Below are 16,536 nucleotides of genomic sequence, written 5' to 3' on the forward strand. Positions count from 1 at the left end.
TCTTATATAATAAAGTAGGTATAATTTGGTCAGTCGTACAAAAGTATACACATAGTTCCTTTAAACGGTTTAGCTCACGGTGGGTTAAGCTGTTTAAATAGCCACTAGTATAATAGTATTTATGAACCATAATTTTATGGACTTCTTTATTAACCTATAGTCTCTCACTGATGCTATCCCTGGTCTTTCCCCAATATAACCCACTATTCCAAATAGGAAATAAGCCACAATTAACTAAAAAATAATAATTTTATTAACGTTTTGGTTTCGATATCCATCCATATCGGATCTCGTTAACTACGTCCACATAGGATGTCGATTAATATTAATATTCAAAAATGAATAATATACCAGGGCGCAATTTTTTTGCAGAAATTGCTTGAAAATAACTCAAATAATAATATTTGAGTTGTCCTTCCTCTCAAAATGGTTCAGAACATTGTTTAAATAATCAAAATGTCAAAAATGAAGGAAAAGTTCGATTTTTTCTTCGTTTTTTGATTATAAATTTAAAAGTATTCATTTCCGAGAAAAGTTGTACTGACATAAAAGTTGCGTAATTAAATTTCATACAATATAGAATTGATGGATTCGACCGTTACTTGATGGAAGTTCATTTTATCTCACAATAAAACACTGAAAAACGTTTGTTTTTCTATACTTCCACAAAATTTATTACAACTATGTTATTACTACAGCTGTTTCGGCAAAGTGCCTTTCTCAAGTGATACTTGATTCACTTGAGAAAGGCACTTTGCCGAAACAGCTGTAGTAATAACATAGTTGTAATAAATTTTGTGGAAGTATAGAAAAACAAACGTTTTTCAGTGTTTTATTGTGAGACAATATAGAATTGATTAAAAAATTTAAAAAATAGTCACCCTTGTTGCAAAATAGCAAAAATTTCGAAAAAACCATACAAAACAATTCACGTTTTTCAACCATAGGACGCTAAACATAGGACCATTCAACGCTAAACATAGGACCTTCATATTTCACCCAGAAAAACTTTAGGATACATTAAAACAATACTGTAAATTTTATTAAGATCGGTTCAATAGATTTTGCAAAATAAATTTTGCAATCCAGCTTTCGCAACAAAAATTGGAAAAGCGCTGTACTGCGCTCCGTATTCTAAAAGGTTTATATAAGGTACATTTAAAATCCCTCAAAAGGGCTATATCAAAATCGCATAACTAGTTTTCGACTGGTTTACCAGTCATCATCAGTGCTTACGTGCAATGTACATGCTAACCACCAAGATATTATTTACAAAAATATGTGAGTCAAAGCCCAGTAAAAGTAGTCCGTCAAGGAAACTTTGGTTTAAAATGCTACATTAAGCGTGGATGTTTAAAATATTTTGCTAATCTGCCCCAGGTAACATCTAAGCTATGGATTTGACTTGTTCACATGGTGAAAGTATGACAGCAAGTACTTTCATCATGTGAACAAGTCAAATCCACAGCTTAGATGTTACCTGGGACATATTAGCAAAATATTTTAAACATCCACGCTTAATGTAGCATTTTAAACCAATGTTTCCTTGACGGACTACTTTTACTGGGCTTTGACCCACAAATTTTTGTTAAATAATATCTTGGTGGTTAGCATGTACATTGCACGTAAGCACTGATGATGACTGGTAAACCAGTCGAAAACTAGTTATGTCATTTTGATGTAGCCCTTTTGAGAGATTTTAAATATACCTTTTATAAACGATTTTACTGTTTTTTTGTAATACATGGTATACAGCCAACTACAGGAAAACTTTTTTCCACCTACCTCTACCGAAAGTATAATTTTCCGGACCTAATTGTAGGGAGCGAAGTTGTACTTTTCCTCCCTAGGGAGGAAAAGTAAAAGTGACGTCATGGTATTTCATTCATGAAATATAACTTATTGACGCCCTGTACAATATCTATATTCTATTCCGTAAGTATCTATACATTTTAACGTTTATTTAAAAACATTCTGTATCTTGCAGAATGGTAAAAAACAGTAAATTGTTATTCTGATTTAACAATGTTTACATTAATAATTTGACTTATATTTGACAGTTGACAGTTATATTGTACCTACTTGTTAGTTTTAGTTCTAATAAATTTTGTTAGTTAGTTACATAAATAAATTAAGCAAAAATGAAAAAATGACTTGTTATTTGAGAAAGGTGGAAAAACCATATGTATAACATGGGAGTAAAGTGCCTTTTCCTCCCTTGAATGATTACTGCCCTCCGCTACGCGTCGGGCAGTAAACTTCATTCTCGGGAGGAAATGTAGCACTTTCCTCCCTTGTTATACAAGTATCTATTTCTTCTAGGAAGAATTTCCTGTAGCTGGCTGTATACCATTAATTACAAGTAAAATTTAATAAAAAATTTTGGTCTTGGTAAAAGGTATATTATTTTAAAAAGCCCTATAGGGCTACAAACATCGAACAGAACGTTTTCGCTCTAAAAAGAGCATCATCAGTGTTGCAAGAACATGGTGAGCCAACCAAAAAATACGAAGGTCAAAGCCTTTCAAAAATGGACTAAAAGTCACATCAAAATGCTAACATAGCAAATTCCAAAGGATGGATATAATCCCTAAGGATATGGCCCTAGGATAACATATGACTCCCACACGTTGTAAGTGGGTCAAAGGTAACAAATTAGGTCATTATGTTACAAGAGCTGACAGGCAACTGTCAGCTCAGTTGCCTGTCAGCTCTTGTAACATAATGACCTAATTTGTTACCTTTGACCCACTTACAACGTGTGGGAGTCATATGTTATCCTAGGGCCATATCCTTAGGGATTATATCCATCCTTTGGAATTTGCTATGTTAGCATTTTGATGTGACTTTTAGTCCATTTTTGAAAGGCTTTGACCTTCGTATTTTTTGGTTGGCTCACCATGTTCTTGCAACACTGATGATGCTCTTTTTAGAGCGAAAACGTTCTGTTCGATGTTTGTAGCCCTATAGGGCTTTTTAAAATAATATACCTTTTACCAAGACCAAAATTTTTTATTAAATTTTACTTATCTATTTCTTGTGAATTTTTTGAATAAAAATGGTATATATTTTTATTTTTATAAAATATATAAATTTACCGGGAGCTCGTTCACTTCGCTTGCTACCGTTTAATTCTAAGCTGCGAATTACTTCATCCCGGTACACCTCGCTGCTCAAGTCGGCCTGCCTCAGTTTGCGAGATCACGTCATTACTGCGTTTCGCTACTCAGGTCGGCCTGCCTCGCTCACTTCGCTTGACTGGTAGTGGAGCCCACAGATGTGGCTTCAAGACTGGTGAATCTCCGTTCACTGGACCCGTTAAGTGTCCCTCTGCCTCTGCTGTTTCGGAGAAGTGAAAATGAGTGGGGCATCTGCGCGGATTGTGGAACACATACAGTTCTGTCGGAGCGATTTCGCGGCGTATCATTACATTATCTCTCTATGAACATGTAAACTTTATGAACATGGCCTGCTCATCTTAGACGTTGAAATTAAATTTGTTTGACTACGTCGTTAGCCTTATACATCAGTTTGACTTCGGCATCTGTTGTCATTCGGTATTGGTTTCTATTAGGGTCGTAATACGGTCCAAAGATTCTTCTGAGAATTTTGAATTTTTCATCGAATCATGTTTTTTGGTTTCGTTGTGTTTTTGTTCCTAGTACTTGGTTTGTCGTGATTAGTATGATGATGCTTATGGTGTTCAACTGACTTCTTTAACCCCCGTTTTTTGACCTTTTATAAAGCGCCGTATTTCCTTTTGCAGATCGGATCATATAAAGCATGTTTCATTTGTTTCGAAAAATGTTTTCAGTTTAAAATTTAATATTAAGAAATATAACTGCATGAAACGTGAGATAACGCTTACCAGATCCTAGATACCTATCTTGTGACGTGCGCTGGATGATAATAACTTCTATTACGTTGTGTTTTACTTCACTATCAACAATTATACTAACTTTATTTCTAGTGTAACTTTTCTCTACATACCAAAATTTATATCCTTCACTATTTCTTTTACAATTTTTCTTTCCACCTGGTCTCCTAAATAATGCAAGTAACTTGTACATTTTTCTTTATTTAAGTACAACTACATAATGCAACATAAAAAAAGAATGTGTGTGTACTTTGTACGCACGTAAGAAGTTATACTTCTATTGTTATAAACTAAAAGGGAAGTTCCCTAGGTTGGCTGTATACCATATAGTTAAAAAACTCTAACAAGAAGTAAAAACACTATATTAATAAATATACCAATTTACATAGAAGTGGTTTTACTTCTTGTTAGAGTTTTTTCTATTGTTATGATTTCAACGAAATTAATATACTTAACAGGTTATTTGTATTTTATTTAAATATTAAACTAACTTTCTTTATCTACCACTTTTAAAATTTTTTTATTAAAACGATACCAAAAATATAAAAAAAATATGAATCGTCCGGGATTTGAACCCGGAACCTCCTGATCTTCGGCCACACGCTCTATCACTGCGCTATCTCCCTTTTGCTTTGACAGGTTACAAGAAATCTCATACATACTGACAAATTTAATAAAAGTACTTACTATTATTATAAAATATCTTATTCCCGAGGAAGGCAAATCCAAAGACAGAAAAATTATAATAAATAATACATTTACTAAAAACACTAATATATTCTTTTCACACCTTTTCTTGCACTGATATATTTATACATAACTTGAAATATTCAGCAACTAAACGCCATACTGTCTGTGTGCGCATGCGCGCAAAATTAGGAAATTTTACTCTCAATCGCGCCTAAAGAATTATAACTTAAAAAATACAACTTTTAGATTAATAAAGATGCTACGTTATAAGAAAGTTTAATACAAGTTTATTTAGTTTCAAAAGAGACGAAGAGAATAATTAATTTATAAATAATCCAATTAAGGGGTACAACTTTCAAAATCAATACTTAATTTCTTGGTCTTCTAAATACAGATATTACGACGCAGTTAATATTTTCCAAGCTGATATTCCTTAACTTGCTTAATAAAAGACTAACTAACAATATTTGGATATGCAAAACAATGTACGTTTTCACCGATTGATTCTACAAAACCAGTAGCAATCGGTTTTCACCGATTGCTACTGGAAATGTAGCAGTATCTAGCAAGCAAATACAAAGTTCACTTTTGGAAATCAAGTAGAAAGAGGCAAAATCCCGCAAACCACTAACAAGCTACTGCAGGTAGACAAAGAACACACGAAAATAGAATTTCCTGTATTGAGAATAGTACGGCAACTTTTCGAGAACTATTCAATATTCTGCGAAGCCGAGAAACGAAGTGTGTAACAGCAGTGAGACTAGATCTCATCTGGTTGAAACTTCCTAGCTTAATAAGGCGCAATTTGAAATCCTAAACCTGGAAAATTTACAAAAGGAATTTCGAGATTAGATATACCGACATAAAATGGCAGCTTTATTCGGATTACTTGATTAGGTAACAGTAATTTTATACGGTCATAATAGTCTAAGAGCTAGTGAACCCTCCGACTAACGGTCGTCCTGTAAGGCTAGAAATTTTTCTAGTGATAATTCATAGCACACCAAAGCTAAAAACCATGACCTGGCAGGCCTCAGCGGTGCACGTGTATCTACCAGGTGAATCGAAAAGTGCAAATTTAGGGGGTAAAATAAACTTTCTCCTGTAAGGTTTAAACTTAAGTATGTGTTTGAGTAAGTCATTTAGAAGAAATGATTACAATGACAGGCGATTCTGAAGAGCATAAGACCTTGCCAGGCGAGGGGAAAGATTAGGGGTTTTTCCTAAAATTATTCTTTTTGCATCGAACAATTTTTTTTTAGGTTTTTTGATATATTCCAAACAGAAAAGCTCTTTAGTTATTTTTCTCTTAAGTTAATAGTTTTTGTTATATAAGCGATTTAGGTCTGAATCCCGCGTATGAAAAAAAAGTTGATTAATAGCAAGCTGAAAATTTGTTAATAGCTTAAGGGTGTCTAGTCAGATAAACTTTGATATATGGGAATGCTGGAGCAGGGGCAGTTTTAATTGTGGAACAGGTTAAAAATTTGGAACGGTCACACCACGAAAACGGCACATTTATTTTGTCCGACAGAACAGACTTAAACTCTCCGAACAGAGATTAAACTCTCATGCAAACATCAGAATGCTATTTATCACCTGTCATAATTCCTGTCATTTGACATATTCTACATGTTCCACTCATTAAAACGCCCATTTGGTGATAAATAGCATTCTGATTTTTGCATGAGAGTTTAATCTCTGTTTGAAGAGTTTAAGTCTGTTCTGTCGGACAAAATAAATGTGCCGTTTTCGTGGTGTGACCGTTCCAAATTTTTAACCTGTTTCACAATTAAAACTTCCCCTGTTCCAGTGTTCCCATATATCAAAGTTTATTCGACTAGTTGTAAAATCAGGAGATATGGGATGCAGCCAGAAAGCAGTTTATTAACGAAAAGTCTTAGATTTAAAATATTGTTTATTATATTTTTATTTCAGTTATTCTAATTGTTTAAAAAGTAGTAAACTTTGTATCTGGGGCTTTTCCTTGTTTTCCTCGTAATACGAGAGATGTCGCTGTATTGTGTCTCAAAAGGTGGGTTCACTGCATCGCGATGGTTTGCCTTAAAAGAGGCAGAATGTTTGTATTCCCTTCAGAGTTGTGACTGCATAAACTTCACTGATGATGCATAAGGATGCTGAAATAGTTGCTATATGGAGATGGTAGTCCAACTCTGAATCGAATATAAGCAAAACCTGCCTTGAACCCTTTTTAATCTTTAAGATACAATTTTATTAAAAAATAGCGAACGATAACATAAAAGAATAAAGAAATGAATGCGAATTATTGCTAGGTATTCTATCACCTTTACAATGCATATAATAGAGTTTCTTACGTAGATATAATAACCTGTAGATTAGGCTAGCTATGGGCCGCTCTGTGCATCGAGGTGTAACTTCGATATCAAGGACGCCATTGGTCAATATTCATTTTGAGTAGTCTATCCATCTTTGTCCGTCATATGAGCGGTATCCCTTAGTAAAAAGAGATAGATAGACCACCGATCGACTGCATAGAGGTATATATTAACATAGAGGGAGCCTACTTCCGCCCTTCCTGACGACAAGATCTCATGGACTGGTTTGCTGCATCTCTTTCTAACACATGTATCGAAAATCTATGATGACATTCAGTGTGAATATAGGCGCGGAAGAGGAGGACAACTGTAGCAGCTTTACTATGCTTAAGAGTGAAACAGCACTCATCCAAATAAAAAAGATGGTGTCGTCACTTCGCTCTGAATGACACTCTCTCTATGCTAATATATAACTCTATGATCGACTGCCGCGCTTTACGGTTTTTAGCTCAGTATGCCTTGTCTACGGTTGACATGTGTCTGGTTTCTTGGCAGTTTCTGTGGTGTGTTTTCGCCAAAAAATAGTATATTTATATGATATGTGAAGAATGTTGCAGATGGAGTTAACATAGTTTTCCAGATGAAGATGTGTGAAGGAGTACCAATTATTATTAGGGCAGATGTACGAGAGATAATACATTTCATGTAAAAGTAGCATTGCGTTAGAGCTCGGTGCTTATTCCATAGTTCTTCTAATTATTGTTGGATGAGGTAAAAGATTATTTCGCCTCTAATAACTCAATCGTGAGTCAAGTAGTTTAGTCACTGCCAGTGCTAAGTCTGGATAAAGGGGGAGGGTTGGATAGTAGGCCAGTAACCTATTCATTTAAAAGAGAGTACCACTACGAAACTGTACAACATTATAGGTAACAAAATAGTTGGGAATTGGTGTCCCAAATGGACACAAACCACATATTATTGTGTAAAATTAACATGAAGTAAAACTCCCTAGTGTAGTTGGTATATTTAATAAAAATTCTAAAAAATTTTTAAAAATCCAAACGGATTACGTTCAAAACGTTTTCGGACTTATCAGTCCATCATCAGTGAACCTAAAAGTAAGTAATCTCACTTAGTAAAATTGAAAAAGGGTGAAATTTTGAATGTTAAAAATTGAAAAGTGTGGTTACGATTACTTCCTCTCTGTCCTTGCTAAATAGCTACAATGCCAAACACTGGTCAAGATGTATGTTCTAACTACATGGTGAAATCTGTTAAACAATTTGGCTTACATTGGATGCCAACGGATTAGTACTAGGTACATGATGCTCTACTTCATTAATTAAGAGATTTTTTATTATGAATAGACCTATTCATAATAAAAAATCTCAAGATGTATGTTCTAACTACATAGTGAAATCTGTTAAACAATTTGGCTTACATTGGATGCCAACGGATTAGTACTAGGTACATGATGCTCTACTCCATTAATTAAGAGATTTTTTATTATGAATAGACCTATTGGTTTCCTTAAATCCCCCCCCCCCCAAACTTTTTTGTACGTTCCAATTAAATTATTATTGTGGCACCCTTAGTTAAACACAATGTTTTTAAAACTTTTTTGCCTCTTAATATTTTTTCGATAAACCAGTTTTAATCGAGATACGGCTTCTTTTTTAATATGTTTACATAAAAATTTTATGGGGGTTCTGTGCCTCTAAACCCCCCAAATGTTTGTGTACGTTCCAATTAAACTATTATTGCGGTACCATTAGTTAAACAGGATGTTTTAAAACTTTTTTGCCTCTTAGTATTTTTCCGATGAGGCACCTTTTATCGAGATAAAATATTCTTTTCTAATATGGTTCAAAATATACCTCAAACTGTAATTTATAAAAAAATTTCATATTATTACCAGGTCTCTACAATCGTACGTAACAGTATACAAATATGTGGTGGATTTGACAAATATTCAAAATATCTCGGTAAAAACTAGCTTTTACAAAAAGTACTAGGAGGCAAAAAAGTTTTAAAAACGTTGTGTTTAACTAATGGTACCACAATAATAATTTAATTGCAACGTACAAAAAAGTTTGGGGGGTTTAAGGGAACAAAACCCCATAAAATTTTTATGGGGTGCACAAATTTAACTATAATTTATTTTTAAAATGTTTCTGCCATAAGAATGCCACGTGTCCATTTTCATTAAAAAATCTCTAATAGTTTTCGATATATCAGAAAAAATCGATTTTTATCTTGTAACTTCAAAGGGCTGTAACTTTTTTTGTATGCTCATTTGGACTAAGGTAAGTTAGGTTCAATCGAACTATTTTTGATCCCAGAATATGTGATTTAATTTATGACCTGTATTTTTGTTACACCCTGTATAGTGTAATTATAAGTAGCTGTCAATAAAACCATATTTTTTACTCCACACTCAAACATTTATTTACCATCGTCGGATCGAGAAGTAGCGGAGAAAGGGGCAATACAAAACAATTCGATCCTAATATTTACGTCGAATTGTCCAATAAGTATACAGAACACAGCACTTAAGCTAACCACAAAAGTTCTAACCAACAAAATCAATAAACTAACAACTTTATCAGATAAACAACAAGGATTCAGATCCGGAAGGTCCTGCGTAGACGCCGTATTTGTACTGAGACAAATCACAGAAAAGGTCATTGAATACAATAAACCAGCATATATATGTTTTATAGACCTGACAAGGTTTTGGATCGCATCAAAATCGAAGACGTCCTACATTTACTGTATAGAAGTAACATACCAATCAATATTGTGCAAACCATCGAAAACATCTACTGTCATAATCGAATACAGGCAAAGATAAATGGAAAACTAACGCAGTTTATACCAATACAAAGTGAAGTCAAACAAGGTGACTCGTTCCCACACCCACACTGCTCTTTAATATAATAATGGACGAAATAATAGAAGCAGTACGTAAAGGTCATGGTTACAGAATGGGGAACAAAGAAATGCAAATATTATGTTATGCAGACGACGCGACATTAATCGCCGAGACAGAAGACGATCTCCAAAGATTAACACACATCTTCAATACAACAGCCAAGAAATACAATATGATAATATCAGCAGAAAAAACCAAATGTATGACAATATCTAAATACCCACTACGATGTAAAATCGAATTTTTTTTAACTCAAATTTATTTAACAATCTGTTCCGTTAGGAACAATCAGTTAAAGTTATGACTTTCTTAGGCTATGACATGTAGGTAAGAATTCCAATGAAAACTTTCCTTTCTAAATTATCAACAAATGTATAGATAGTACTACTAGTAAAATAAAGTAAACCTTAAAATAGTTCTAATTTATCTAAAATTTATTTGGTAAGTCAGTTGGTTTATAGCGCTTAAGTCTGCGAACTTCACCCTCCGTGTTTAATAATTCACTCGCGAAATCATTTGGATGCGCACTAAGTCTTTCTTCATACTTTTCACTGTATTTGCTGATTTCTTCTTTGATGCTGGGAACTTTCAGGTCTCTCTCTATTATTGCGTTGGGGACGTACCATGGAGCGTTTACTATGGTTCTTAATGCCTTATTTTGAAAACGTTGTATAATTTCCAAGTTAGAGTTGCTGGCTGAGCCCCATAGCTGTATGCCATAGGTCCATATGGGTTTAAGTATGGCTTGTATACCACTAATTTATTTTCAATTGACAGTCTTAAATGTCTACCCAGAATCCAGTACATTTGTTGAAGTTTGAGTCCAAGTTGCTTTCTTTTGGTGAATAAGTGTTTTCTCCATGTTATCTTTTATCTAGATGTATGCCCAGGTATTTGGTTGTATCTACTTGTAATAATTGTTTGTTGTTTATGTATACTGGTGGACAGCTCTCTCTTCGCATGGTAAATGTCATGTGGGTCGATTTTGTTTCATTAGCTCTTAGTTTCCATTTTTTAACCATTTTTCTATTTTATTTAAGTGGACTTGTAAGTTATGCGAAGCTCTTTGGGGGTCTGTGTGAGATGCGATAATACCTGTGTCATTCGCGAATGTTGCGACTGTTGTCAATCTAGTTGTAGGTAGGCGACCAATGCCGGGTTAATATAATAATGGAAGAAATAATACAAGCGGTACGTAAATGTCATGGTTACAGAATGGGGAACAAATAAATCCAAATATTATGTTATGCAGAACGCCGCATTATTCGCCGAGACCGAAGACGATCTCCAAAGATTAACACACATCTTCAATACAACAGCCAAGAAATACAATATGATAATATCAGTAGAAAAAAACAAATGTATGACAACATCTAAATACCCGTTATGACGAAAAATCGAAATTGATGGGAAAATAATAAAGCAGGAAGCAATGTTTAGATATCTGGGAATAGATATAACCAGTTTCGGAGATGTTAAAGAGCAAGTACGACAACAAAGCTTAAATGCAAGTAAAGCGGCGGGATCTTATAATGACATAATCTGGAAAAACAAACACCTAACACAAGACACAAAAGCAATAATCTATAAAGCAGCAATTAGACCTATATTGACATACACAGCGGAGACAAGACCTGACACATCTAAAACGAGACGACTACTAGAAACAACAGAGATGAAAATACTCCGACGAATATCAGGGAAAAGTCTGTTAGATAGGGAGAGAAGCGAAAACATAAGAAGATCATGCAATGTAGAAGACATAAATGGATGTTTGACAAAATGGAAACAAGAGTGGAACGAACACATTAGTAGAATTGCAGAGGATAGATGAAACGGCTAGCTCATCTTTCTTCAGCTGAAACCCCTCAGGGGTGTTGTTCGGCATAAACTAATTAATATGAAGAAATTAGGAATTATTGACGGAGCAAAAATTTCTCAACACATATTCTCTATTCAACTATTAGGTATTTAATTACATCTTATTGCTTATATAATTCATCATGTATCCAAATTAATAATTGACAGCTTATAAATTACAATCAGCGAATCAGAGATCGATGCTTAAGCTAAGAAAGAAACTATGGACTTAACTGAACTTTCTCAGGAGTTCCCGTTGTTGTGGACTCTAGTCGACTGTTGTTCGGCCGACTTCTCCTGGTCTGTTCTTAGGTGATGGTCTTGATCTCGGCCGGCTTTTCCTTGACTGCTGCAGCACCCTAGGGTGGTCTTTGGCTGGTGTCACGCCTTGGTTTCGGAGGTTGCCATAAAGGGAAGTGAGAACGGTTCTTAGTGATCCCAAATGGCTAGAACAAAAACAGGCCGCTGTAGACTTAATATGGTCAATATTTTGTCCGACAACAGAGGAATCCCGGCAAGTGGAAAGTCCCTTTTTCCCCAAGGACTCGCACACCGACCCAAAATCCTCTGATGTCGTCAAAACTTAAAATGTTGCTTTTGCAACTAATAAATAAAGCAAAAAATGTAACCAAAAACGAACCGACAATAACCTCTGGTGTTATCAGTTCATAAAAAGTAATAATCTACTTTAAGACTGGAATCGTTCAATTTTTCATATGTGAAAATATATTTACAAAATTAATCTACATTTGAACGATTCATGTTAACAAAATTCATTAAAAATTATTACAGCAAGAATTATTATAAAATTATTAAAAAAGAAAAAACTCAATGTGGTTTTTACCAACTAACTGAAATAAAGTATATGAAACAAATAATATTGTGACGGTGCTCATGTTAACAGTTATTGGTATAAAGAAAAAGTAGAAATATTCTCTATTACTTACCCAGGTTGGCAAGAGGACCTGGCCACGAAATAATTCTACCTTAATATATTAGATATTTTCTCTTTGGAGAAAGAATTGGAAAATAATTTGTGTTGAGTACTCATCTTAGAAGAAGCTTCTCTTTTTGGTGGGGCTTTCAACGCCATGTGACAGCGCCGAAGCAGATATAGTCACTGAGTAGAATACGAGGGGACTTTAAAAACTAATCAGAGCATTTATAGGAGATAGAAATAGGAAAATATAGAAACAAAGGAATAAACGTGAAAATTAAGAAAGAAAATTATTGTAAACGAAAATTAAATACCTTAACTGAAAATAAAGGCCGAAAATAACTGAAAGTGTTTAAAAGTATATAAAAAACAACGATGTGACGTTTGAAACGTTACATAGAATAGTACGAATAGCACGAGATAAGTCACCAAATAGACGAAGAAGTATTGACAGACCAAGAAAAAGATGTTGCTATGTCTTAAACAATTTGGGAGGCTAATATTGAAGAAGAAACGAAGAAGAAGAAGAAAGAAATTCGTGATTATAATAAATTGAAAATAATAATAATTTTTTTATTACCATTTGAAAATAAAATTAAAGTGAGAGAAAGGAGAATTACATATTTTGAATGTGTAGTGTATTCTTTGATACTTCGTTGACTTCTATAAGTAATTTTTCTGTCAAGCATAGCCCAAATCCTTAACCTAATAAATAAAAATGTAAGTGCGCCCCAAGTCTTCGGCTCTAATATAATTTAATATGACCGGACGCCGTTCCTGCGGCATCAGGATTTGACTCCCTAAGGTCCTGCGAGTCTTTCATTAGCCACGATGAGACCGGTCAGTGCTCAACCATGCCATTGCCGGATTTTGGCAACTCTGCGGCTAATTGAAATCTTACGTCTGGGGAAGGGCGCGCCGACTAGCGAGGGAGAGACGAACAACGAGGCTGTCAAGATTAATTATTTAATTACCCAATTATCTTGAAGCGCTGTGAGAGCACAAAGGACACAGAAGGATTTTCGTATGAGGAAATGTAGTGGACAATTTGGCAGATATTAAAAATTTTAATTTAACGTTCTTTCCCTTATTTTATACAGGGTGTTTCATTAATAATTGTCCATATAGTAACTGGGGAAACCTCAGCACAAAATAGAAAGATTTACCCTAAAACACTTAAATAAAATGTGGTTCCTTACTGAGTTACAGGGTGTTTTATCTAAAAATTTGGAAACTATTTTTGCTTAGCCTTTTAAAACTATTCGACGTATCCCTTTCATACTTGGAAGAAAGTGCGACTACTATAGACCCTACTAAATTACGATAAACAAACGTTTCTAGCCACTACCAGAGACGTACGAAAGTGGATAGTGAATGGTTGACCCTTCTCAAGTTCTACGCCACTGGAGGAATTACTATTATAGTGCCATTTTTAGATTCTCCAATACTTTCTACGTAAATAATATACTCTTCATTGGTAACGATAAAGTCATTAGTTTTCGAGATATTTGAAGTTAAATATGAAACGGCACAGTTATTTTGATTAATTTATGATATGATTCATATGATTAAAATTTAAGAATTATTTGTACCCAGTACTTTAAAAACTATTTAGCGTATCCTTATCATACTTGGCAGAAAGTGTAGGTACTGTACACCCTACTAAATTAAGATAATTTGCGTACGACAGGGGATAGTGACTGGTTGACCCTTCCCAAATTCTACGCCACTGATGAAATTGCTATTTTAGTGTAATTTTTTGATTTTTCAATACTTTTATGTAAATAATATACTCTTCATTCGTAACGATAAAATGATTAGTTTTCGAGATATGTATTTGAAATTAAAAATGAAGTGACAATACATTAATCAAAATAACCGTGTCGTTTTATTTTTAACTTCAAAGATCTCGAAAACTAATGACTTTATCGTTACGAATGAAGAGTATATTATTTTCATAGAAAGTATTGGAGAATACAAAAATTGAACTAAAATAGTAATTACACCAGTGGCGTAGAATTTGGAAAGGGTCAATTATTCACTTTCCCCCGTAGCACGCCCCTGGTAATAGACAGAAACGTTTGTTTAACATAATTTAGTAGTTTGTATGGTAACTATACTTCCTGCCAAGAATGAAAAGGATAAGTCAAACAGTTTTAGAATGCTGAGCAAAAATAGTTTTTAAATTTTTAGATAAAACACCCTGTAACTCAGTAAGGAACCACATTTTATTTAAGTGTTTTAGGGTAAATCTTCGTATTTTGTGCTGAGGTTTCCCCAGTTACTATATGGACAATTATTAATGAAACACCCTGTATTTTATATTCTATATTTTTAACATAGCATCTGAGCATCTGATTTAATTATTACATATATACAGAGTGAGTTTTATGTATGGAAGCATTCAATTATCTCAAACACGGTTTACACGATTTTTATAGATTTTGGTAGGTATGGGTTTTCTAATGCGGCCGATATTATAGTGCTAATTACATTGTTGTCATATTTTCCGTTTTTCTGTAAATCTAATGAACTTTCTTATTTCAAATAGAACACCCTGTATATTTTTTATGTTTTAAAATCCCTAAGAAATACTGATATATTTTCATGTTATATTCCCTATACCTAAATACCATAATTTCGGAGTTACCGTAATGGCCACATTTGTTTAAAAAAAAATTTAAACAAATTATAAAAATCAATTTTATTGACCCGGGTAAACAATATTTTAGGTTGTTTGGATCATGGGGAACAAAAAAGATCTTTTATAATTTTTCTCTAAAATTAATCGTTTCCGAGTTATAAACAATTTAAAACTGAAAAAAATCGAATAATGACGATTTTTAAGGTTCAAGAACACAAATAAACAATTTTATTTTTTAAACTGAGAAGTACCCAAATTCAACATCAAGCCTTATTTTATCAGATACCGATAATTAATTTAAGATTGTGTCATTTTAAAACATTGTAATTTTAAATGTTAATGCAGCCCGATCGCCCGTCCTCTCATATGCACTTCATTAAAAATTAAAAATCAATGTTTTAGTTAGAATAAAAAGAGACAAAAAATCATATGGTAAGCTATAAGAAGAAGAGTTGGGCTTGAATTAAGGTACTTTATAATTTCAAAAATTATATTTTTTACTTGTGTTTTAGAACCTTAAAAATCGTCATTATTCGATTTTTTTCAGTTTTAAATTGTTGATTACTCGAAAACGATTAACTTTAGAGAAACAACAGATTACTAAAGACTTTTTTGTTCCCAATGATCCAAATAACCTAAAATAATATCCACCTGGGCCGAGAAAATTGATTTTTTAATTTGTTTAAATTAAAACAAGAATGTGTGTGTACTTTGTACGCACGTAACAAGGTATACTTCTACTACATATTATGTGATTTTTAAGACAATACCAAAAATTAAAAAAAATAAAAGAATAAAACGCACACAAACACATTGAAAAATGCCACAAAGAAAAAATGATTTCTGAACAATAATAATTATTGGCAAAAATTTTAAATACGCATTTTCTGAAAAAAAAATTATATAACAAATATACTTACAATCATAACATGCATAAAAAAATAAAAAAATAAAACTTGCATCGGGAATTGAACCCTTGAATTTCGTGCCGCTTTAACTCGTAATCGAAGCGTAGACTCACTCGTCCAATCCCACATTATTTATCATGTGCAAAAATACGGTAACTGAACGGTTTACTGTTTGACAGTTGTTTTGAAAATTAAATTATTTAGTTTAAATTTTGTGGAAGAAAATATAAAAATATAACAAAACAGTGAGAAAACAATATATTAGATGAAGATTGGTAGAACTTTTGTTGGTAATCAAATTAAGTATGTAAATCAAAGCATTACATACCTACTAGATAAATAAATATACGCCAAAAAATCATAATTTAAAAATAAAAATCGAACCTAA

At 33.3% G+C, this 16,536-nt stretch overlaps 1 protein-coding gene and 1 long non-coding RNA gene across 12 annotated transcripts in view; one reads left to right on the forward strand and one right to left on the reverse strand.

Moving 5' to 3' along the window:
* LOC114338023 (disks large 1 tumor suppressor protein) overlaps window positions 1-16,536 on the forward strand; it is a 1,799,868-nt gene that overhangs the window by 87,686 nt on the left and 1,695,646 nt on the right. The window lies entirely within an intron of this gene.
* LOC126880646 (uncharacterized) lies at window positions 11,734-12,692 on the reverse strand. Its single transcript, XR_007696666.1, has 2 exons — window positions 12,607-12,692; window positions 11,734-12,105 (listed from the first exon to the last, which is right to left on the reverse strand). It is a non-coding gene; the product is annotated as an uncharacterized LOC126880646 (long non-coding RNA).

The sequence above is a fragment of the Diabrotica virgifera genome, chromosome 2 (genome assembly GCF_917563875.1).
Source record: "Diabrotica virgifera virgifera chromosome 2, PGI_DIABVI_V3a".
Classification (NCBI taxonomy): domain Eukaryota; kingdom Metazoa; phylum Arthropoda; class Insecta; order Coleoptera; family Chrysomelidae; genus Diabrotica; species Diabrotica virgifera.